Source organism: Setaria viridis, chromosome 4 (genome assembly GCF_005286985.2).
Source record: "Setaria viridis chromosome 4, Setaria_viridis_v4.0, whole genome shotgun sequence".
In the NCBI taxonomy this organism is placed as follows: Eukaryota; Viridiplantae; Streptophyta; class Magnoliopsida; order Poales; family Poaceae; genus Setaria; species Setaria viridis.
The window spans coordinates 17,332,577-17,357,198 of record NC_048266.2 but is presented as its reverse complement, the minus strand read 5'-3'; the positions used below and the strand labels follow the sequence as shown (position 1 = coordinate 17,357,198).

Here is a 24,622-nt window from a genome sequence, read left to right as displayed (position 1 = left end):
CCACCTCTTAAAGTTCACACCTATAAATTTTCCCATCCTTAGTGACTCGGCAAAACTAGCCATACCAAAATCGTGATCTAAACCGATTAGCGGGTGCAGCCGTGATGACGGGTGGTGCTAACGGAATGACAACGGTGCTGCGGATGCAGCGTAGCAACGAGCAGAGGCAAAAACCCTAGCTCGATTAGATGTGTTTTGGTGGAGGCCGATAGGTTGTATATATAGGAGAACCCACGATCTCACATCACGATCATGATCTAAACCGATTAGGTTTACATATCTCACTGACTTAAAGGCCAAGTAACCAAAAAAATTAAAATAGAAAAAGAAAACTAAGCCCCCATGAGGCGAGGAGCTGGATTTCAGCGGACCATTCACGCAAGCGTCACGCGCCCACTTTCATTGCCCGGCCCCGCCCGGCGAGGCGTGGCGAGGGAAGCGAGCGCGCGTGTGGAGCTTTCCTTCTCTCCTCACACACATAGCTTGGAGGGGTGGAGACAACCTCCATATTTATGTTAGTCATCCTCCTCCTCCACTAGTAATGTGGGACTAAAGGTTTGCACCACTCCCACCACTTGTTCATGCCCATATGGACCTTTGAGATTTATTTGGAATTTCTAAAATTTGCAATGGGACAAGCCGATTATTCCATCAATCACAACCAGAAGATTTTAGGTGGTAACCATACATTCCTCCACCCGAAAGTCAAACTAACTCTCTAGTTTTCTGAAGGAACCATTGTATTCTATAAATCATGTGTCACAAATGAACTGAATCATGGGTATCAGGCTCCAAAACGATATTAACAGCATAAGAACAACATGACGGACGAGGAAAGGCACATAGCACCATATCAATGTAACCCTATTTCAAAAGTTCAGAACAGCCTGTGCATGTTAATATCTTAACAATCTCATAAAACTACCAAGGAGACTCGGAAGCTGGCCTACTGGAGCACAACATGACGTACGAGGAAAGGCACATATCACTATATCAGTATAACCCTATTTCAAAAGTTCAGAACAGCCTGTGCATGTTAATATCTTAACAATCTCATAAAACTACCAAGGACACTTAGAAGCTGCTACTGGCCTACTGGAGCACACAGGAGAGTAGGCAACGACGAGAGGAGAGAAGGGACTCGGGAGCACTGGACTACTCAGGGGATGTGTTTGGCGGAGCTCCCAAAACTGATTCTCTGTTGCATCTAATTGGAGCTCTGCCAAACAGTTTTTTAGAGTGAAGTAATTCTCTACTGATTTTGTGCTGATTTTGTGAAGTGATCTCTAAAATGAACTAAGAGGCAAGAAGCTGAAAAAAGTAGCTTCTCCTGATTCTGTGAAGTGATTCTCCATCCTGATTTTAAGTGTTTATGCTAGAGAACTAAAGAGAATCATTTTTAGCCACATAATCACTTCTCTCAGGGAATCAGCTCCTATAGAGAATCAGAATTAGATGGAGCTCTACCAAACAGGCCCTCAAAGTTGGAGATGGCTGGGGCAGCGAGGGTGTGACCCGTTGTTAGGTTTAGTTCCACATCGGAAATTGATGGTGGAGGATCACAACATATAGGTGGGGGGAGTCCTCACCCATTAGGCTAGTCTTTTGGATTGAGTTAGGACTAGGATCTTGTTGTTATGGGCTCCAGTGGACCTAGGCCTGGTAGGATGCTAGCTCGTGGGTATAGTGGCCTTGGTCGGATTCCGTTGCGTACTCTAACAAGTGGTATTAGGGGCAAAAGGTAGGGAAATTTGGAACATCTCCGGGATCACATGGTGACGGGGGAGCCCGTGACTGTCTCCGGAGGGTCACACGGGGTTGATGTGACTAGAGAGTTGGACTCGGGGCATGGGATAACATCTTCGAGAGATCACATGGGTTGTATGTGATGGAAGAGTTGGGCCCGATGTGTGACGGGTGAGATTATTTGGTTTAGTCCCACATCAAAAATTGATGGTGGGGAGCACAATATATAGCTGGGGCAGTCCTAACATATCAGGCTAGTCTTTTAGGTTGAGTTAGACCAAAACCATGTTGTTGTAGGCTTCGATGAACCTGAGCATCGTGGGGTGCTAGCTCGTGGGTATAGCAGGTTGAGTTGAAATCCGCTGCGCACTCTAACACTTATCGTGATGGCGACGAGCATCGCTTTCTTGGATATTAGACGCTGGATGGAGTGGCGTCGGCGGCCAGTGGCCACGGCTGTGCCAGCACGGAGGATGAGGGCCGCAGGAGCGCCCAAGCCTTGCATGCTGGTGCCCAAATTGATCAAGGCCGCGACAGTTGTCACAAGTATTTTATAGGTGCATAATCTTTCTACATAAATTTTAAATAAATTTCAAAAGATGGGAAGGTATTTTGTTTCTAAATGGATATATCTCTCACGTAGTTTAATTATTTATATAATTAAAGTTAAACTCAAACTTTGAAGTGGGCATAATTCAAAACATTTTTGAACTACACACTTCAATTTGAACACGACCTTATGTTTACTACATTAATACTGAAAATATAAATTACATTATCGCTTGTTATGCAAAAATAAATTTCTATTCTTTATTTTCTACTCGGCGGAAGAAAACTAGTCATAAGATAAAGATCCAAGAAATAGCAGTTTGCATAGAAAACAAATGCCATTAAATATAAGAGCATGATTTTAGGAAAGTTTAGAAAAAAATTATGAGGGAGAAATACTAGTTACAAGTTTTAATTTCACGGAGTAGATTAACGACGGATGACTTTCCGCTGGAGCACTTTTATTAATCTTTCTTTTTCTACTTTTTGCACCCGGATTTGGTGGGAATTGGATCTGGGCTGATAACAGGCCAAATCCTACTTCACTGTTGCGCTGCCAGCCCAGCAGAGCTGCCAGGTCAGGTACGTACGGAGAAAAGAAAAAATTTAGCACTAATTTATTCGCAGTACGTAATTTAACATATTCGGATTGTATAAAAAAATCATGGAAAGATCTCTATAGATACATACTTATTTAATCTAAAGACATTAATTACAATACACGCTAGTTAAAGTATGAAATAGTTCTAATAAAATGCAGAAATATATTTAAAATATAAATTTATGTAAACTGCAATTAAATGATAAAATATATTTGAATTGTATTGAGATATAAACTTCCAACAAATTTGTGATGCTTGCTAGTGGTGGTGAAATGACATTGGAATAGTTTATGTCAATTTTTAATTGATCTTTGCGACGAACTCCAAATTTTCGTCACTAAACTATAACTGAAGATACAAAACATCATAAAAGGGAATTGCATTATGACGTTCTAATATGTTGTCACAATGTATTGATCACGAAGATCATCATATGCGTTGCAGTGCTAGTACAACGTATATTACCCAGATCTTTTGCCCAAGACGTCATTATCATCAGGACTAACAAGATTGCTACTACATGCATCCAAATTTCAGCAATATCAATATATATAACTGTAGCTATGCATAGGGCAATTTCCGTACTAGACCCGACATGCATAATTACCTAACAAAAATGTACAGGATGTGCAACTACTCACATCCATATACTGTCTCACTGAGCATTTCGGATTATGATATTGAATCTAACTAGAGAAGGATAAAAAAATCAGAAGCGTCAAGTAGAAGTTCCCTAATGATAGCATAGAGCATCATTAGTCGGGTATGAAAGAAGAATATAGTAAGCGGAAGCCAATGCACATTGACCATGATATAAATGGCGGCTTAGATAGTAGTTGAACGTGCTTGCATCATTTTCCTGCCAATCTTGACTTATTCAAAAGCGCTCAGAGTCTCCATTTAGGATTAACAACAAGCCAACAAATTCTTGTACATAAACTTGAGCCGCAGTCTCAATCATTGTAACAAGTAGCAGGCCTCCATCCTATATATCCGTGTACATATATCGTCGCATTTATCAGCGTCACAGAGCAACATCGTATACATTGAAGGCTACAATGTCATCCCCAGCAATGTCCTCCAAGCTTCTTGTCTTGCTCTGTATGGTATTGGTCTCTCTCGCCATAATTTTACAGGGCGCGTCCGCTGCAAGAGATCTCACCCACACTAGGCATGGTAATTAATCTTTCTTTAACTCCTTTTGAGTGCATATTCTTTTTAGGAAATTTTAGTATAGTTGGAGAAATCTAAGGGTGGAAACAAGTACCTTCAAATATCTAAAGAGAAGTACCAAGAACTGCTATTATTTTTGCGAAAGCCAAGGCGGACTACTAAATTGGTGGGACAAAGTACCAAAATAGTCCCTAAATTTAAGTTTTTAATTGCTTTTTCATATAAGACGTCAACAAAAATCGCAAATAACATTACAAACAATTATCAGTGGGTACTTTTTAAATCACTGTAAAAGAGTTTGCTTTTTACATACAAAATTTCAGTGTCCCTAAGGGTAAAAAAAAACCCCTCAGTGCTTGAGCATCACGTAGGAGTCGTGCACCTGCACATGGCCCCAATTTCGTAGGATCCTAGTTTTCTAAAAACAATTATTGAAATGAAGAAATTTTATTGATCTCAGTTAGGATCTTTGTCGGGCATGCAATACTAGAAAATTCCTCATTTGTACCGGGTTTTCTATCCGGGGTTTTCTATCCGGTACGATGAAACCGAGACTAAAAGACTCAGCATTTAGTATAGGGTTGCTCACCTGTAACTAAAGGCACCTTTAGTTTAATATGGATACTATAGGGTTTCATGGCCAAAAAATGATGGAAAAAATATTTCAAATCCCAATAAGGCCTACACACGTGTGGACAAAGTCATATGTTTTTCGCACGAAATATCCATGTAGGTGCGTAAGATTCAAACTCAAAACCTCTGGCGTCTCATAAGTAGCATTCTTACCATCTCACCTACCCAACACATTTAACTTGAATAAGGGATGCTTTCCTTTTGAATTCAATCGTGGGAGATGTTTTAGTACAACATGGTAATGCTACTGGAGAATCGACCTTTAGTACCGGTCAGTAACCCATCTTAGTACCAGGCACAAGATCGGTATTGCTAATTCGATACTAAATTTCACGCCCTTTAGTACCGGCCAAAATGCCCGGTACTAAATACGCCCTTTAGTACCGGTCAGTCGGTAATGGATTTGCACCCAACATGCGTCATAATCTTCCAAGCTAGATGTACCAACATGCAACCTGACAGGGTTAGGGCAACCTCAATTAACTAATTGATGCATTTAGATTTAATACCCAGACAAATGAGCAGTTTGTTGACAAAAACATACTAAAATGATCGTTAAATATTAAATCTCCAAATCAATTTATTTTCAGATTACTGCACATGCATAGCAAGGAAGCAATAATAATGTTCTAGTAATTGACTCTTATTTACAATACTTTTGGTTGATTTGCAGCTAGCCGTGGTCGTGGCTTAGGTGGCTACTACTGGTATGGTGGTGGCAATAATGGTAGGACCCGTGGTGGCACTCCAAGTCACTACGGTGGTGGCAATAATAGTAGGATCCGTGGTGGCACTCCAGATCACTACTAGAAAAATGACCTTTCATCCCATATATTAGTACTGGTCATATTTTGACCCCCGGGTCCAAATTTGGACGTCCTCGGAGACCTTTTAGTAGCAGTACTGAAGGTCTTTTCTCCAGCTGTGGGTGCCCCATGATGATGTCTTCATCATTGTATCATGCATACATGCATCTATGTTCAGTTCAAATACTCTTTCCATTTCCTTATTATCTTTGTACAATACCAATTTGTGCAAAACCTAATGTTACCATATATCCGCATGTTCAAATTGATAATTTTAAAACACCTGATACTTGTACCAGATGTGATATTTGGAAAAGAATCCGTGCGCATGTTGTAATGATGGCAAGGTGGTTTACACGAGTGGATAATGGTTAACAAAGATTTTCCTTTGGTTGTTTGGTATATAAACTTTTAAGTGGTTTGAATGAATGAGCATATAAATCAATTTTGTTTAATTTGAGAGGAGAACTATTGTGTTCTATATAATCATTTAGAATGCACCTTTTAGTTTGCTTCGCTAGCCATTTGCAGAAGAGGAGATATATTGTACTTCTTGAATCCTAGCTGTTGTTGTTAATAATCGGTACGACCCTACTGTATTTGGAACTGTGTTACCGGAGTTGATATCCAAGAAACCGAAGAATCCAGCGAAACACCATGCGAGCAACGCGCTTCTGTGGTGACACACTTCAGTATTTTACATGGCTGATCGGGAAGTAGGATACGGTTAGAAGCATGCTTCTAGATGAGGGGCTTGTGACGGACGCGAGGCTGCCACACGGTGCCAGCCAGGGTCCTAAACATGTAACTCTCTGTTATTTATTTATTATAAAATCATTTAAATAGGGGTAGAACTAGAAATATTATTTCTCAAATATAAACCATGCACATCGCGTCGCGTCGAGAATAATAGAGTCTTGTTTAATACATATGATGGGCAGCACCATATATCTGATCTTACACATGAGCGGTGATTTCCACACATACAGGTGACCAAGAACTAATCACTATTAGAGAACTCAGTATTAGTCCCGGTTGGTAGGGTGTAAATCTACCAAAAAATCTATCCAGGATAAACCAATCGAGACAAGGGGTGTCTTTAGTCCCGGGTCCTTCAACCGGGAGTAAATCCACCCTTTATTGGTTTGTTTTACCAATCGAGACTAAACGGCCTGCCACGCTAGGCGCGGGACAGGCCTTTTACTCTCGGTTGGTAAAACAAACCGGGAGTAAAGGGTTCCCCTTTAGTCCCGGTTGGGTTTTCCAACCGGGACTAAGTCCTGCACGCAGGTGCCTGCATAGCGCCTATAGTTTCATGCATCACGTATGTACCTCGACCCTTTTGTTAACCTTTAGTAGTTGAGAGTTTTTTATAATGAAATCAAACTAGTATTTAAACTAGTAATTATACAATTACTATATATACAATTCTTAGCATACTATACAAATCAATCTTAGCGTATTATATATACAAATCAAACTATATATCTACAATCTTCCCATCGAGGTGTTGCTCAGAGCGTCTAAATTTCGTCCATCATAATAAAATTCTCCTTGTGGATTTACCACCTCGTCCATTAGGAATCCAATGAGACCATCACATATTGCCACTACTCTTTCCTTCTTCAAGAGTCCTTGTTGAATATTTAATATCTATAATTTGGAAATATGCAGTAAATATTACATGAACAATTAAATATAAGGAGCTAGAAAATAATTAACTATTAATAGTTTTATTTTACATACTTTAAAGTTGTGCGGTGTCATCTTTAGTCCCTTGGGTCCTATAAAACTGCGCATGTGCTCACAGATGTAGTAGCCACATAGATTATTCCCAGGTTCCTGTCTTAAGCAGGTGGGGAAAAAATAAGTTATGAAATATTCGTGTTTTACAATGTACAAAATGTGCAGACTTCATACGTACCGGGAAGTCTGTGTTCCATGTAAATTTTTCTTTGAATGGACCTTTGTGTGTCCTCATGAATTATCTCCATGCGCTGCGGATTAAAATAATGAATGATATAGTGTAACCGGGATAAAATTTAGGAAACAAACTTTTGCATACAGATAAAGGTCCAGAATTATTACAAGCCAAGTCTTGCATGTCTAGGTACTCCACCGGATCTTTCATCAACGAATCAAAGACAGTGACATGGCTTCTTTCAGGCTCAATTATAATAAAGATCCAGTGGAAGCTGCGTACGTCAATGTTCATACATATTACAGCTAACTAACATTAATTAGGTAGGGAAAAAGAAAACTAAAGTAGATGGTATACACACACTTACTTGAAGTTGTATGGAAGTAGTATGAAATCCTTGAATTTTTGTTTGTCTAGGAAATTGTATACTTCCACCAAGATTTTTTTCGACGATATTTGTATCTATTTTTGGTTAACTACGGATGGATCCATGAAGCCAGTATGGAGGTATGCTTCTCGTCGGCACGTCTGAATTAGCATCTTACATAAAATGGAAGAAGAAGTTAGTACGGTGACGCACGCAAAAAAAATAATGATATGAGCCAAAATTGACATGTAGATAAACGAACACTTACAGAACCCAGGCGCTGATCAGAGAGACGTCCAGGGCATCATGATGGTACACTTCGTATATATCCTTGAATTCTAGCCACAGAACTTTCTCACCTTCGCCGTAAATGTCTATCGGTTTTACCTTAAGGCCGAACATCTCCCTCGAGATGGTGGACACCTTCATGTACCATTGATAGAATCCGTACATCTTTGTTGATAGCTTCCATACCAACTCAGGCCTTACTAGAGACTTGCCTATCTCAAAGATCCATCTCGGTTCAACTGGCGGTGCAGCTGGTGGCTCAACTTGCCCTAGACATTCATCAAGTCCCATACTTGTTTCTTCCATGAATTTCAATACTTGTGCATGTTGATCCCAAGGGTATTGCTGCTATCTTTTCAGTGTCTTTTTCTGGTAGATGCCCGAGGTCGGGGATAGCACCACTGGAAGATGACTTTTCTTTCCTTTTGTCCCTCTCATTAGCCTTGACTAAAGCTCGTTCGTAGTTTGATAGTAGTGGTATCCTCTTCTTGGCTCCTTCTTCTATCCTGATAAAAAAAATTTAATTCTCTTTGATTTACTCGTGGTGGCTCCATCTCTCTTACTTTTTTTTCTTCAGCTTGTTTCTTGAACCACTCACTGGCCTCTACTTGGATTTTGACCCACTGTTCCGCATGAGTCATTGCCTCCCAGCGTTCCTTACAAGTCACTTCAGGCTCCTTTCTTTTCTTCTTTCTCTGTCTTGGCTTGGGAGGTGGTGGTCGCGACTTCTTAAGTGTTGTTGTAGGTTCCTTCCTCGGGGCTGCTCTTAGTCCCGTCGACGGTGATCGGGGAGGGGTGTTGTTTTTGTCGTCGCGCTCCGACCACCAGGATGTGGCGAGGATGGAGACCTTGATCAAGCAGGAAGTGACGGTCCTGGAGCAGGTTGTGCTGCAGATGATGGTCTTGAGCTTTGAGGAGAAGGTTGCTGCTGAGGTTATACGGGGAGCGGTCTTGAGCTCTGAGGAGCTGCCCCTGTGCCGGGAATGATGATGTAGCGTTTGTGCCATAGAATGATCCCATTAAAGCGCATCTCCTAGTGTCCTTTCCCCGTCGCCTCCCGGGAGGTCGAGCTCTAGGCCTTCATATTGGCTATCAACAAGCTGCTCTACACCGATGCTGGCGTAGCCAGGTGGAATCTCCATGCCATGGCTTGTCTGCCCTGCCAGGATTGGTAAGGCACTCCCATACGCTACCTGTACATATAGCAGAAGTAAACAAGTTAATAAACTCCGATCCCGAGGCATGGATCAATTGAAAAGATTGCATAAATATTATGTATAAGTAACCGTAATAGTGAGTTTGCTGACCGGTGTATGCATCTCACATGAGGTGCGTTGCGTGATGGCATCCACAATGAATCGTTGCTCATCCATGGGTAATTTTGGCATCTGCGCATCGGGGAGCCCTGTAGAAGCACAACTGCTCAAGAGGCGTTGAGAAGGGCTGGGTTGTTTTGGATTCAGCAATGCTCCAGATTGGGCCAACTCCGCAACTACATGGGCCACTCGACGATTGACTTCCTCCAACATTCTTACTTCTTGTGAATGCACTTTGGATTCTAGCATCTGCTGCCAGCTCTCCTCGATCTGTTCCTTTGTTTGCTTGCGGTTTTTGTACGATGCGTTGTCGCCTCAGAAAGAAAACTTCCACAAAATGTCCCCGAACCCTCGGCAACGTCCTGGGTGCTCAGGATTACCGAGGTCCAATATGAGCTCATCATTCTCTCGGTCCACCTTCAACCTCCCAGCCTTAGAATCTTCAATGTTCTTGATAAGCCTTTCGGCCTTCTGACGTATTGTCTCATTGAATATCAACGTCCCATCCTCTTGGCTCAGGAAGCCTCCATGAGCGTAATACTAATTTTTTGATCGTTTGGGACATGCAATAGTTGCTGGTACGATACCCCAATCGATCAGGTCTTGTTCCATCTTCTTCCATTTGGGAATTGTTGTGCCATAACCACCTCGCCCTAGACGATGATGGTACTCCTTCTGACCAGAATTTGTAGTGTTGGTTTGGATCTTTTTTCACACCATGTTCATCCTTTTTGTATTCGACAAATGCCTCCTAGTGGTCTCTCAACTTTGGCCACACATCGAAATCTGGAGTTCAGTCCTTCTTAAGATAGTTGGCATCCAGCATCTTCTTGAATGTCTGGAATTGTGTAGACATCTTCTTCAATGTCCACGCTTTCACATCCTTTTCAATATATCCTTCAGGAAATGTGAAATGTCTCTTGACATCTTCCCACAGCATATTCTTTTGTGTATCTGGGAGCGCTTATGGATTTTTTTTTGCCCTTCAATTCCCTGATGCTGATGGGCACGTTGTCCCTTACGATTGCCCCGATCTGATTCACGTATTTCTTTGCTACTTTTTTAGGAGCAACCGGCCTACCCTCTTCTGTGACTTCCGTGATGACAAGTCTCCCATCCATCACCCTTGTACGACCTCGGGGCTTCTTACGTTTTGTTGATCCAGAAGGCTAATACTTCAAGATTCGTTAATTAGTACATAGTAATAACGAATAAGACATTACAGATGGGGTAAAACAATGGAAGTTATATATACCTCGTCGGAACCTTCTGCCATGATAAGGTTTTGCTGGGGCTCGGGCTCTTTGCCATCACCGGAACCTTCCGCCACAGCAAGGTTTTGCTGGGGCTTGGGCTCTTCATTGCGTAGCCGGACATGTTGAGGAACATGTCCGCCTAGGTACCCTCTTCATCGGTGTACGATATGAGAAGGTTGGAGCCACTATCATCACCAGCAATAATATGCTCCATTAGATACCTTGCGATCTCGTCGTCTGCCATCTCAACTACTGATTGAAACGTACATGGAATCATAGAACAACCATGGAGAAAAAAACAAACTGATTGAAACATATACATGAAACCATACATGACAGCCATGGATCATAGAATAACCATGAAATAGGCAACTCACCAAAATGAAACTTACATGAAATTGCCTTAATTACATGTGCGTTCTACTAATGTATATACATGAAATCATAGAATAACATGAATCCCACAAAGTCCGAAATGTTTATACAAATTTCTACTAATTACTAGTAATTTGTAAGAATTTCTACGAAATTTATACAAATTTCTACAAATTTATTGGAATTTTCTGAAAATTTCAACTAAATCCTACTAATTTTAAGAATTCCTACCAAATTTCTTCTAATTTCTAAGTATTTCTACTAAATTTCTATAAATTACTAGTAATTTGTAAGAATTTCTACCAAATTTATACAAATTTCTACAAATTTATTGGAATTTCTAGAAACTTTCTACTAATTCCTACTAATTTTAATAATTCCTACCAAATTTCTTCTAATTTCTAAGTATTTCTACTAAATTTCTACAAATTACTAGTAATTTGTAAGAATTTCTACCGAATTTATACAAATTTCTACTAATTATACTGAGTTTCAACTAATTTCCTATATTTTTTACTAATCTCCTGATTTTCTACTAATATCTATTGATTTTCTAACTAAAAAAAGGCTCTTGCTGACGCAAGCCAAAGGGTCAGCAAGGGCCGTTCGTTCCCGGCGCTAGTACGTGCTAGCGGGGTCAAGCGGTGGCGACTAGGCAAGAGGCTGTATGGCGGCTGGGGCGGCGGGAGTGGCAATGCGCACAGGCCGGGGCAGCGGACGCCAGCGAAGGTGGGGACGGAGCGAGGTGGCCGCGATGACGAGGGGCGGAGGTGGTGACAAGGCAGCGCGACGGACGAGGGCGGCGGTGATGGAGGACGTGGCAGGGACGGAGGTAGCGACGAGGATAGAGGCGTCGGCGATGAGCTCGAGGGGGCGTCGCGACAGAGGAGGAGGTGGGCCGGGGCGATGGAGGAGGTGGCGATCCGGGCGCAGGCGAGGTGGTCGTGGCGGCGGGACGATGGCAGCCGGGGTGATGGGCAACGAGGAGAACGGCGACCGGCGAGGGGGGCAGACGGGCGGCGACGGAGCAGGCGAGAGGGCGTGGATCTTGGCGGTGATGAAAATTTTGCCTAAGTGTAACTGGCGTGGGGGGTAGAAGAGGCTACAGTTACTTTTATCCCCCGCTCCTTTTATCCTGGTTCGTAATTAAACCCAGGACTAAAGGCCCTTTTGTCCCAGGTGCCAACACCAACCGGGACAAAAGACCCTCCCTTTTATCCTAATTGCAAGCTGTAACCGGGATAAAAGGGTACGTTTCGGGCGGGAATTGAAAACTACCCTTTTATCCTGGTTATAGTTTTCAACCAGGATAAAAGGGGGGCCTTTTGTCCCGGTTGCTGTTGGCACCCTGGGCAAAAGGGCCCCCCTTTTATCTCGGTTGCTGGTGGAACCTTGGACAAAAGGGCTTTTTATCCCGGTTGGTGTTGGCACCTGAGATAAAAGGGCATTTTCCCACACTTTCATCTCCCACTTGCTTTTTGGAAATGGATTTTATTTATGTTTTCACTGCATTTCAGGATGCAAAAACAAAAAAACTTTACATATTTTGAACATGGAAAATATATTAAATTAGCAAGTAGATTGACAATAAATGTGAATGAGTTGTTAATTCTATACCAGTTCTTTTAGCTTCTAAAATAATTATTTTACTACATCGCTATAATCAAGAAATTATTCAATTAAATAATTTCAATGTGCGAAAAATTCAATTTATGTATGTGGTTAACATTGTTCATGTTTATCTAATAAATCTTCACCTCAACTAATTTAAGCACACATGAAATCATACATATGTTAAATTAAAAATTGTATCAAGTAGACATAAAGGTGAAGTAAATTTAGCGCATTACAATACAACATTATAAAATTTCTTCATCACAAAGGTTCCTTGATCATGATCGCGGTGTAAGTACGAAGCCTCTTCTTTGGATAGCAAGATGCTTGGGTCAACTTCAACAGCGAATGGAGGCATGCCATCAAACTAATCATAATCATCTAATTGGTCTGTTTTATCCTTGACTCCCATGATTTTTCTTTTACCTGGAAGAACTATGTGGCGCTTTGGCTCCCATGGCTCTTCTGGATTTCTCTTGGGTTTGCTAAACATGTCCTTCACATAGAAAAACCTGATGCACATCATTGGCAAGTCTGAATGGTTCATCACTGTATCTAGTCTCGCTCAGATCCACTATTGTCATTCCGTACTGATCTTTGGTTACGGCAGTTAGCTTCACCCAATTGCAAAGAAATAGAGGGACGTAGAGCGGTCCGTATTCGAGTTCCCATATCTTTTGTATGAAACCATAATACGACTCCTTGCTATTGTTTCTATCTATGGCATCTATGCGGACACCACTATTCTGGTTCGTGCTTTTCTGGTCCTAGGCTCTCATGTAAAATGTATAACCATTTATCTCATAGCCTTGGAATTTCACGATTGTGCTAGCAGGTCCCCTAGCTAACCAAGCGAGTTGTGGATGAATTTCAGAGTTACCCATAAGTTGTTGGTGCAACCAGGAGGGAAAAGTTTCCATGTGATGACATCTAAGCCAAGCATTGGATTTCGTCGGGTTTTTGGAAACTACCTGCCTGTGCTGCTCGATATACGGAGCCATAAAGGATGATTGTTGCAGAACAGTGTAGTGTGCCTTATCAAACAAATCAGTATCATTGCTCAAACTTGATTTCCTTCCAAGGGTGCCCATTCCCCGCAGCCTCCCCTCATGGCAGTTGGAACCCCAATCGAGTCAATTGAGTTAATAAAATCAACATAAAACTCGATCAGCTCCTCTGTTCCATATCCCTTGGGGATGCTTCCTTCTGGACAAGCATGATTAAGAACATAGTTTTTTAGGACTGACATGAACCTCTCGAAAGGCCACATATTGTGCAGGTATACAGGTCTGAGAATACCAATCTCTTTTACTAGGTGAACCAGAAGGTGCGTCATAATATTAAATAAGGATGGTGGAAATACCAACTCAAAACTGACAAGACATTGCACCACATCGTTCTGTAGCTTTGCTAGCTTGGATGGATCGATTGCCATTTTGCAAAATCGCATTGACAAATGCGCATAGCTTTACAAGCGGCAATCGAACATTCTCTGGTAGAACACCCATTAGTGCAACCGGAAGCAATTGGGTCATCAACATGTGGCAGTCATAGGCCTTGAGATTTGTAGACTTCTTTTGTTTCATATTTATTATTGCCTTTATATTTGAGGAGTACCTAGACGGAACCTTCGTACTATTCAAGCATTCAAACATGCTATCTCTCTTTTCCGTATGTAGGTCATCTCGTTGCCCCATGGCTTTCAGGTCTTGTCGTGCTCCAATGTATCTTTCGAGGTCCCATAAACATCCATGAAGACTAGCACGTTCATGCAAAGATTTTTTGTCAGGTGCATCACGTCTATTGCGTTGTGGACCTCTAGGATTTCCCAATAAGGTAGCTCCCAAAATATGACTTCTTGTTCCACATGGGTGCACGTCCGTTATCGTTGTTTGCAACAGGTTGGCAACCATGACCGTTTCCAAAGACTATATTTACATCCTTTATCATCTCGAAGACACGCTTTCCATTACGGTGTGCAGGTTTTTTACGATCATCTGGCGCCCATTTGAAATGCATCCTGCTCTTTCTCAGCTGGTGGTGAGTAGGGAGGAATCGACGATGACCCATATAGACGACCTTCTTACAGTGCTTCAAATACATGCTGTCTTTGTCATCTAAATAGTGGGTGCAGGCCTGATATCCCTTGTTTGTCTGTCCCGAAAGGTTCCTCAGTGGAGGCCAATCATTGATGGTTACGAACAACAATGCTCGTAGATTAAAGATCTTTTGTTTATCCTCATCCCACACACGTACACCTTGTTCCTTCCAGAGCTGTAAAAGTTCATCAACCAACAGTCTTAGGTACACGTTAATGTCGTTGCCGGGTTGTTTTGGGCCTTGGATAAGCGTCGGCATCATAGTGAACTTCTGCTTCATGCACAACCAAGGAGGAAGGTTGAACATACCTAGGACCACAGGACAAGTACTATGGCCACTACTCAACTCACCGAATGGATTGAATCCATCATTACTTAAACCAAACCTTATGCTCCTTGCTTTACTTTCAAAGTCCGAGAATGCTCTATCAATTGATCTCCACTGGGCCCCATCTGCAGGGTGTCTCAGCATCTCATCTTGCTTACGTTCTTCTTTGTGCCATCCCATCAACTTAGGATTCGCCTTGTTCCTAAACAAGCGCTTCAAGCGTGGTATTATAGGGAAAATATCACATCACCTTCGCAGGAACTCTCTTCTTGGGAGGTTGCCCCTCGACATCACTAGGATCATCTCGCCTGATCTTATACCGCAGTGCTTCGCACATGGGACAAGCATCCATTTTCTCGTAGTCATCACCACGATAGAGGATACAATCATTAGGGCATGCGTGTATCTTCTGAACCTCCAATCCGAGAGGGCAAATAATCTGTTTAGCTTCATATGTTGTGGACGGTAATTCATTATTCTTAGGAAGAATCTTCTTGACAATGTTCAACATCCCCTGAAATGCCTTATCGGACACACCATTTTTGGCCTTCCATTGCACAAATTCTAGTGTCGTACCTAGTTTTTTATGGCCCTGCTGGCAATCTGGGTACAACAACTTTTGGTGATCATCTATCATGCACTACAACTTTGCTGCTTCCTTCTCAGTTTTGTAATCTCTATATATATCCCATAGCACCCGACCAAGGTCATCAGTAGGGCTATTTTCTGCAAACTCATTTTCATCAGCCTCACCCAATGTAGTATCTACAAAAGCTTGGCCTGCAGCTCAGTCCGGAATGTTGTCATCCTCCTCCTCCTCTTTGCCATGTTCCATTACAACCCCTCTTTCGCCGTGCTTGGTCCAAACAAAATAGTTAGGCATGAAACCGTATCTAAACAAGTGGCTGTGAATAGTCCCCAAGGAATCCTTTGAATAGTCATTCTTGTTACTGCATTGGAAGCATGGACAACATACGAACCTATTCTCTGGCTTATTCACTTTGGCCACTTCGAGAAAATAATGCAAGCCATCAATAAACACCTTGCTTCGTTTGTCCGCATATACATCCATTGCTGGTCCATCTGCATCGTATTATGCATGAAAATGGATTACACTTGAAAATGGATTACACATGAAAATGGATTACACATGAAAATAGATTCACAATTGAAAGCATGTCAAACGTTGTAGTGCAAATAATGATGAAAGTTTCGATATAGATAGAAATAAACATATTTAAATTACAGATCCAAATAACATGATACACTATGAAAAGCCATCCACTGAGTATTATCTAGGAGGACTTTAAGCATCCTTGGGCAGTGAAGATGAAGGTTCCGCTGACCCAGCCTCATCATGTGGTTTATTTGTGCCTCCTAGAATGGTGTACTCAGTGGATGTGAAACACCCGGGACTGACGGTGGAGCATAACGACCACTAAAAGGAGGTTCCTGACCCGCCGCAACAGCATTTTCATGATATTTCTGCAAAAAGCGAAGCATTGCTTTCTCCAACATGCTCATTTTCTTCGGCTTATTATGAGGGCCAACTATGATTTTCCCCTTACCGCAAGAGGAACGACGATCGCCCCCAGCATCGCCACTTCCTCCAGCAGCAGAAGCTATCTATGTAAAAAAATTCATACCTTAGTACTGCAAAATTTATCTCGGCGAGCATGTTCTCAACTGGGCGGCACCGTACTTCGTCATGGAAGAGCTTTGATTCTTCGAAAAGGGGGACACGGTCTTCCACGATGTCATATCCGCTCTTTCTCGTAGAATCGGAGCTCCTACTTAATGTCCGTTGCTGCTCGACGGAGAACATGCTAACCATCTAGACAAGGGTAGTATCATTCTTAAACCAATGCAAGGATACATATTATATATGACACATCAATCTCCCTTACATTCCAGCTCAAAATTCTCTCCATTTTCTACTTCACATTCTAGCAAATAAACTATCTATCTCCATTCTACATATCAAGTTATTTTAAGTAATACAAATCATATATAACAAGCAAACTATCCATCACATTCTAGCTCAAAAACATGTATAAATACAAGTCCTTTTCACTTTCTAACAAACAAACTCATTTCTCTCTCTCTAAAGCATAAATTAAAGCATAATAAGAGGATGAAGTAGCAAACCTTGACAACACTTTGGATGAGTGAAATTCCCATGAAAATGAGGGAAAAAAATTCGGGCAGCACCTCCCTTGCTTCGGTGCCACCGGAGAGTAGGTGAAGCTCAACTCTTTGTGTTTGTGGTGGACTGGCTCGGGCTGGAAGAGGAAGAAAGGCCTCTATCTTGGGATATAATGGGGGATGAGTTTTTATTCCGGTTAAAAACTCCAATCAGGATAAAAAGGAACACCTTTTGTCCCGATTGAAAGTTTAGTCCCGGTTGGAGCCTCTCACCGGGACTAAACTTTTTGTCCTGGTTGGTGTTACCAACCGGGATAGAAGGGCCAACCTTTTATCCCGGTTGGAGAAAGAGGCACGCCATCGACGCCTGGGAACTAGCCGTTACAACCGGGACTAAAGGGGGGCTTTTTGTCCCGGTTGCAAATACCAACCAGGAGTAAATCTCCGCTCCATTTCAGCCTACCGTGGCGCACCCCCTTTTATCCCGGGTCAACTTTAAACCGGGACAAAAGGAGGCGTATGGAAGATCAGTTCTCTACTAGTGAATTTACACGGACCTGTATATTAGTCTGCCATGGAATCAACGCAATCAAGGGATGATCCACATCCTGATCTTCCAAAGATGGGCTAGCCTTGCCACCAACCACGTGCTGTGCTCCTACCACGTGATTTTTTATTGAGCAGTAAAAAAAATTACAATAACTACGCCTTTAATATCCTCAACCAAAAAAAATCAAATATTTTACTGAGGCTGAGGGGGTGTGAGATGAAAGGAGTTATTATTATTAAATATAAATTTATATCTTGTCTTGCAAATGCGTGCAGTTCCACTACTGTAGTGAACGGTGATCTCATCACAGCCTCTTTGAGGTTCTGTTAGATTTAAGTCGACAATGATAACAAACGTTACCACTGCTGGACTATGAACCGATAGGCGGTTATATCCTTTCAAAAAACTGTGTAAAAAAATATAATGATTGTCTCATGGTTCAACTTAAACCAGCAATGATAGACAATCCTTTAGTGATGGCACTTTTCGTGGTCGTGTGTGCTAGTAAGTTACAGGGAAAGTTTTTCAATCATCTTGTCCATGTCCGAACAACACTCGGGAGCATCGTGAGCCTGACCTGCGCGCCGTGCTCTTGCCCGGCGGAGTCTGGAGCGTGCGAGTAGGCCAGTAAGACGTCATCAAAGGTGTAGCACTGTAGGATCATAACAAACCCCATCTTGGCCCCATATTGATCTTCAGTAGCATGAAGTTATGGATGATATGCAGGTGCTCGATTGGCCCCCAGCCGAATGGAAAGAATGCCAGCGGCGTGTCCGCGGGCGTCTTTAAAACCTTCCCGGCGAAACTCTCTGACCTAAACTGGTCTCTGTCCGTCCCTCACACAGCAGCATCAGCGTCAGCACCACGCCCGCAAAATTCTTCACGCTGCCGAACTCCATTGGCGTCTCTGTGCTGAGGTGGAGCGCCATCAGCATGATGTACAGCCGCAGCAGTTTGTAGAACACCATCGTCACCATTACTAAGAATTATCCTGCCAACTCAACTTCTAAATTTCTCTAGGAACACATGCTCAAATATAAAATTTAGCATAGAAATATAACCGGTCATTACCATTCGTTTCACAACGAAAAGATCAATTTAATACAATGTACATTATCATGATCTTTTGCCCAAAACATTTTCAGCAGGATTAAGAAGATTGTTACACCAAAATTTCAGCAATTTATATAACGTTGTGGCTATGCATAGGGCAATTCACCTGCTAGACAAGAAATGAATAATTACCTACTAAACACATACATGATATACATCAAATCATCCATACTGTCCTACTGAGCATTTCTGATTATAATATTTAATCTCCTAGAGAAGGATAAAAAAATATACAGCATCTAGTAGAAGTACTCCTTATCATTGCATAGAGCATAATTAGTCTGGCAATAATCCAGAGTGATGAAGCCATCACACATGGACCGTAATATAAATGGCGGCTTAGCTTGTAGTTGAACGTGCTAGAATAATATACCCACCAATTGAGAATTTTTATGCAGCATTCAAAGTCGCCATTTAGGATAACATTTAGGATAACAAATTCTTGTACAGAATCTTTAGCAGTAGGTTCTATCCTGGGTTAGCTGTAGCTGGCTTCCAACCCATCCGTGTCGCATAACAGCATCTTATATTGAAGGCTACAACGTCATCCCAAGCAATCACGAAAACTTCCCGGTTGGTAGGCCTCAAAGATCTCGAAAATCCATTCGGGAAAAAAATTTCGAGACAAAAGGGGAACTGGAACTAAATACCCACTTTAGTCCCGGTTGGTAAAACCAAGCGGGATAGGCCCCTTTAGTCCCGGTTGGTTTTACCAACAGGGATTAAAGTGCATATGTGCATGCGCCGCGCACATGCATGGCACATGCACATACCTCTTTAGCACTTAAGACTTTTTTTTTAAAAAAATCTTTTCCATATTAATATTGTACGAAAATAATATTAGTATTATATGCAAGTCGTATATATATTTCATGGCAGTAGTATATTATACAAATAACACTAGTATTTATACAATTACCATATATACAATAATTTGTCCACTTCATTCCTAGGATCGTCCTGTCGTGGTGTTGCTTGGTGCGGGTATTGAACGTCCGTCGTAATGAAATTCTCCCGCTGGATGTATCACCTCGTCCACCAGGAATTCCATGAGACCTTCACATATTGCCAAAATCCTCTCCTTCTCCAAGAGTCTTTCTTGAATATTCTAAATCTGTAATTTGAAAATATGTGAATGTTACATGAATAGTTAAATATAAGGAGGTAGAAAATAATTAATTATTGATAGTTTTATTTTACGTACATCTAGAACATGCGACGACGGCCCCTTGGGTTCCACAAAACTATGCATGTGATCACGGACGTAGTATCCACATAGATTATTGCCTTGTTCCTGTCTCAAGCACTTTAGTGGGAAAAAACAAGTTATGAAATATTCGTGTTATAAAATGTAGAAAATGTGCAAACTTCGTACGTACCGGGAAGTCTGTACTGAATGTAAGTTTTTCTTTGAAGTTACCCTTATGATGCTTAAGGAATCATTTCCATACGCTGTGGATTAAAATAATGAATCATACATAAATGTTCATATTAGAGCTAACTAACATTAATTAGGTAAGGAAAAAAAAGAAAACTAAAATAGATGGTACCCGCACTTACTCAAAGTTGTATGGCAGTAGTATGTATTCCTTGTAATTTTGTTTGTCCATGAAATTGTATACTACCTCCAATGTTTTCTTTAGCTGATCCCGTATCTGCTTTTGGTTAATCAGTGATGGATCCATAAAGCCAACATTGAAGTACAATTCTCTGCGGCACCTCTGAATTAGCATCCTACATAAAATGGAAGACGAAGTTAGTAGGGTGATGCACAAAAAAAATCATATTGATAAACAGACACTTACATAACCCAGGCAGTGATGAGAGAGATGTCAAGGGCATCCTGATGGTACACTTCATATATCCTTAAATTCCATCCATAGGACTTTCTCACCTTCGCCGAAAAAATCTATCGGTTTAACCTGAAGACCAAAAATGAGCCTCTTGTCAGCAGACTGCTTCAAGTACCATTCATGGAATTCGTACATCTTCGTGGATAGCTTCCATACCAACCAGGCCTTACTAGAGGCTTTCTTAGCTCAAAGGCATTTAGGTACAATTGGCTCTGGAGCTAGCATATCAACTTGCCCTAGAACTTCAGCAAGAGACATATTGTTTCTTGCATAACTCCAACGATATGTATTTGTTGTTCTAAGGGCATTTCTACTATAGTTTGAGCGTCTTTATCTGGTAGATCCTCGAGCTGGGGGACATCATGACTTGAAGATGACTTTCCTTTCCATTTTTTCTTCTGATCAGCCTTAACTAACACCCGCTCGTATTTCGGTAGTAGAGTCTTCTTGTTTTATTTTGACATGCCAATAAAAAATTTTAATCTTGTTGGATCTACTGGCTTTGACTCCATCTTCTTTGCGTTTCTTTCTTCATTGCTTTTTTTGAAGAACTCTGCAAGTTGCTTTGGATGCCTTCCGCAATTCCTCATCAGTCATATCGGCAGGTAGCTTCTTAGAGGGTTCAGGCTTCTTTGTTTTCTTCTTTTGCTACCTTGGCTTGGAAGGTGGTGGTTGCGACTTCTTTAGAGGTGCTGCAGGTTCCTTGCTCGATGCGGGTCTTAGTCCCGACGATGGTGATCGGGGAGGGGTGTTGTTGTCATCATCGCTCGCACCACCAGGATTCGATACAGATGGAGATGGGGATCGAGCAGGATGCATGGTCCTGGTGGTGACGACGGTCCTGGAGCAGGATGTGCTGGAGATGATGGTCTTGAGCTTTGAGGAGATGGTCGCTGCGGGGGATCTACAGGAAGCAATGATGCCTCCGTGTCGGGGATGATGATGATGTAACGTTTGTGCCATAGAATGATCCTATGAAGTGCATCTCCTAGAGTCCTTTCCCCGTCACCTCCCGGGAGGTTGAGCTCTAGGCCTTCATATGACTACCAACAATCTGCTCTAGGCCGACGCTAGCATAGCCAGGAGGAATCTCCATGCCATGGCTTGTCTGCCTTGGTAGGATTGGTAAGGCACTCCCATACGCTACCTGTACATATAGCAGAAATAAAAAAGTTATTAAACCTCCGAGGCGTGGATTGATTGAGAAGATTATTATAAATTATGTATATGTATACCTTAATAGTGATAATGCCGAACGGTCTATGGAACTCACTTGAGGTGTGTTGCGTGATGTCATCCATAGGGTACCGTTGCTCGTCCACGGGTAATCTTGGCATCTGCTCATAGGGACCCCTATGGAAGCACAACTGCTTCAGCATTGAGAAGGGCTAAACGATGTTTGGATCCGGCAGTACTCCAGATTAAGCCATCTTGGTAACTGCCAGGGTCACTAGACGATTTATTTCCTCCTACATTCTTACTTCTTGTGAATACACTTTGGCTTCTAACATGCACCGCCATCTCTCCTCTTGCTGTTTCTTTTTTCGCTTGTGGCTTCTGTATGAGTCGATGTCCCTTCGGAAAGTGTAGTTCCATGGAACAACCTCGTAGCCTCGGCAACATCCTGGGTGCTCGGGATTCCCGAGCGCCAATGTGAGTTCATCATTCTCTCTATCCACCTTCAACCTCCCAGCTTTAGCATCTTCAATATTCTTGATAAGCCTTTCGACCTTCTGATTTATTGTTTCATTGAAGATAAGTGTCCCATCCTCTTGGCTTAGGTTGCCTCCATGAGCTTAATACCAATTTTTTGATCGATCAGGACAGTCAATAGTTGCTGGTACCATACATTGATCGATTAGGTCTTGTTTCATCTTGTGCCATTTGGGAATTGTAGTGATGTAACCACCTCTCCCTATACGATGATGGTACTCTTTGCTAGCATTGGCAACGTTGACGCAAACCTTACTCACACTGCCTTCGCTCATCTTGTATTCGACAAATGAGTTCCAGTGGTCCCTTAACTTTGGCCACTCATCGAAATCTGGAGTTCGGCCCTTCTTGATAAAGTTGGCATCCAGCATCTTCTTGAATGTCTGGAATTGAGTTGCCATCTTCTTCAGTGTCCACTCTTTCACATTTCCTATGACACCTTCAGGAAGTGTGAAGTGTTTCTTGACATCTGCCCACAACATATCCTTTTATGTCGGCGGGAGTGCGTACGAATCAGTTGCTTTACCCTTCCATTCCCTAATGCTGATGGGCACATTGTCCCTTACGATTGCCCCGATCTAACTCACGTACTTTCTAGCTACATGTTTGGAAGCAATCGGCTTGCCCTCTTTTGTCACTTCCGTGATGTGAAACCTTCCCTTCATTATCTTTGTACGACCTTAGGGCTTATTTCGCTTCATCGATCAAGAGGGCTAACGGTTAAAGATTCATTAATTAGTACATAGTATTAATGAATATAAAAATTATAGATGGGGTAAAATATTGGAAATGATATATACCTCACCGGAACCTTTTAGCACGGCAAGATTTTGCTCGGGCTCGAGCTCTTCATTGCCATCACCGGACATATCCAGGAACATGTCTGCCTGGCTACCCTCTTCGTTGGTGTATGTTACTGGCACGTTGGAGCCACTACCAACAGCAATAATCTGCTCCATTAAATACCTTGCTTTCTCTTCGTCTGCCACCTCGACTACATTAAACACACATAAAATCATAGAACAACCATGAAATAAAAGAAACTGATTGAAAAATAAACACAAAACCATACATTAAATTATATATACAACACCTCCAACAAATTTATTATAGGCAATTTACATGAATGTCTTGAATTAAACTTAATGAAAACTCACAAGAAATTTAAAATTAAAAAAATCACACAATTATATACAACAACTCTACTTGTATATTATCAAATGTTCTTAAATTATATATACAGCACCTCTAGGAAATTTGTACTAAATTATACTAAGTTTCTAACAAATTCTACAGATTTCTACTAATTTCCAAGCATTTATACTAAATTATACTAATATACTAAAAATTACTAAATGTATACTAAATTATAGTAAGCATTTATACTGCATTATACTAAGCATTTCTACTAATTTTCAAAGTATTATACTAAATTATACTAATGTACTAAAAATTATACTAAGCATTTATACTAAATTATACTAAGCATTTATACTAAATAATTCTAAACATTTCTACAAATTTTGACTAATTTCTACTAATTATTGAAGCATTTATACTAAATTATAATAATGTACTAAAAATTATACTAAATGTATACAAAATTATACTAAGCATTTTAAGTTATACTGATTTTCTAAGCGTTCCTACAAATTTCTACTAATTTGCAAATCATTTCTACAAATTTTCTAAGCATTTATACTAATTTTCTAAATAAAATAGTACAAAAAGGGGTCCCTTGCGTCAGCAAGCCTCGGCCTTGTGTTAGCAAGGGCCTCGACCAGCGGAAGGGGGGCACGTTGCGGCGGCCTGTACCGTCCGGCACGGGTTTGGGTAGGGCGGGGTGGCGAGGACGGAGAACTTTATATATTTAAAATAAGTTTGAATCGGTCATTAATTCTATACTAGTTGTTTTAGTTTCTGAAATAATTATTTTAATGCATCACTATCATCAACAAACTATTTAATTAAATAATTTTAACTTGCAAAAAATCCAATTGATGTATGTGGTTAACATTATTTATATTGATCTTCATCTCAACTAATTTAAACACACAAATTTATATATTTTTTCCGCTGGTTTTGTTAAAGAAAAAATAAAAACTTTAGATATTTTGAACATGCAAAAATATATTAAATTAGCAAGTATATTGAAAATAAATTTGAATCAGTCAT

General features: G+C 41.2%; 1 long non-coding RNA gene across 1 annotated transcript; it reads left to right on the top strand.

The window, feature by feature from the left end:
• Positions 1 to 3,822: 3,822 nt before the first annotated feature.
• On the top strand, positions 3,823 to 5,791 carry LOC117853996 (uncharacterized). The gene is made up of 2 exons (XR_004640164.2): positions 3,823 to 4,073; positions 5,377 to 5,791. It is a non-coding gene; the product is annotated as an uncharacterized lncRNA (long non-coding RNA).
• The last annotated feature ends 18,831 nt before the right edge of the window (positions 5,792 to 24,622 follow it).